This window comes from Olea europaea, unplaced genomic scaffold (genome assembly GCF_002742605.1).
Source record: "Olea europaea var. sylvestris unplaced genomic scaffold, O_europaea_v1 scaffold1126, whole genome shotgun sequence".
In the NCBI taxonomy this organism is placed as follows: Eukaryota; Viridiplantae; Streptophyta; class Magnoliopsida; order Lamiales; family Oleaceae; genus Olea; species Olea europaea.
The window spans coordinates 200,579-202,439 of NW_019228637.1; the positions used below are offsets into that span (position 1 = coordinate 200,579).

The 1,861-nt window shown below is 35.4% G+C and overlaps 1 protein-coding gene across 1 annotated transcript in view; it reads left to right on the forward strand.

Moving 5' to 3' along the window:
• The first annotated feature begins 473 nt into the window (after window positions 1–473).
• LOC111373399 (protein WVD2-like 3) overlaps window positions 474–1,861 on the forward strand; it is a 9,207-nt gene continuing 7,819 nt past the window's right edge. The window contains exon 1 of the mRNA XM_022995932.1: window positions 474–683. The gene's annotated coding sequence lies outside the window, so the exon portion shown is untranslated. The remainder of the gene's footprint in view (window positions 684–1,861) is intronic.

Consider the following 1,861-nt stretch of genomic DNA (forward strand, 5'->3'; position numbering starts at 1 on the left):
CTGTTACTTATGGACTAAGTTGAAGGCGGGAAAAAGGGGTGAAGTGAGTGAGGACAATTTTACCCTTGTTTATGGAAAGAAAAAGGTATTTTTGTATTTAATTAACGGAAAAACTGACAGAATATGGATGGAAGGACGTTCAGCGCAAAGAAAGGTTGAAATGCGGGGAAAAAATGCCAAAAAATGAAAAGTATGGACGTTTTCCACAATAGACTTGAAAGGTAGGGACGTTTTGTGCCAATTACCCTTTAATTAACGGAAAAACTGACGGAATATGGACGGAAGGACGTCCAGCGCAAAGAAAGGTTGAAATGAGGGCAAAAATGCCAAAAAATGAAAGGTAGGGACGTTTTCTACAATAGACTTAAAAGGTAGGGACGTTTTGTGCCAATTACCCTTATTTGACTAATTCACTCTCCAATTCATAGTCTAATATCATAAAATTTCAATAAATCACCAGCTGGTCCCACCACTTCAATTCTGAATTCTTTTCCAATTTCAAATTCTCAACCGCCGTCAACTAACGCCGTTATTTTATTCCATCCCACCCCACGCCACGCCCACTCCGATAACCATCTGCTGCAGAAGACAAACAAATCCACTGTCACACACAAAAACACACGCACAGTGTGGAGAGAGCTCAAGAAATCTCTCGATAAGGCAAACCCAGAAGACAAACAAGCGTAAAACATTAAATTTGAAATTATATGTAGGAGAAATTTCCCACATTTTCAATTCTCTTTTTCTCTCTATATATGTGTTACAATTCTATCAGTTTTTATTATTTGGTTTAATTTATGGGTTTTAATGTAAGCAGATCTGTATACGGTGTCAGCTTATTTGTTTTCCTTCCTTCAAATTATAATCTGCATTTTACATTTTTTTTAGCTTTTATTTTAATTGAATTCTATGGGATTTATGTAAATTTCTTTGATTCTTGAATAAGATTATTGGACCTGATAATTGAATTTTCTCATGTGTTGAAGTAATTGACGCGGCAGTGTTAGTGTTTAGTACCCTGTGAATGGAGGGCTCTATTCCTGTAACTTATTTTGTCAATCATTGTACGAAGGATGCCTTATATTTTTCATTTTCGTGTGTAATTTGAAACGTGGCAACAGAAGACAGCTTAAATTGGATACATTTCTTTAGATTTTCGTAAAATTTTCTGTTATGATTCTTCTGCTGAATAGATATTTTAATTTTGAGCTTCGGTATGCATGTAAATGGCTTATCTCATTTATGGGTTGGGGCTAAATTTTAAAAAGCTTTAACTTTTAGATAGGGTAATTCAACATATTACCAAACATTTCACCGCTAGCGGTTTATAATCTACTGTCCAGCCTTTGATAAAGAATGAGTTTGAGATGTTGACTAACAGAAGATTAGTGCTAAGTCCTTCTGATGCACTGATAAGCATGCATGTATGCCAAATGTATGATTCCCGTGGACATGTGTATTTTGCGTAAATGTTTGGCAGGACTATGCAAAGCCTTGTGAAATAATTATGTGCCTTTCATTTTCTTTACTTTCTGGAAGACACAATGATCACGTTTATCATCTTTAATTATCTGGATTTTATATTAGTTCCATATGACGCGGCTTCAATTAACGTTAATGATTTTAGCTTCTTTCACTGTATTGTAATGTTAAACGAATTTCTGAACTTAATCTCATTTCCACATATGGGTTTGTGTATAATTTGCAAGTTCTTAGATGAGGTGGTTCATTTGGTATAGGAATAGGTTCGAGTCTTGCTGCCAACCATTTATGGATTTTGCACATGTTAGGCCCTTGATGAAATGCGGGCATACTCAAGATAAACAAAAAATTTCCTCTCTTTAGCGGCTTAACTTGCAGA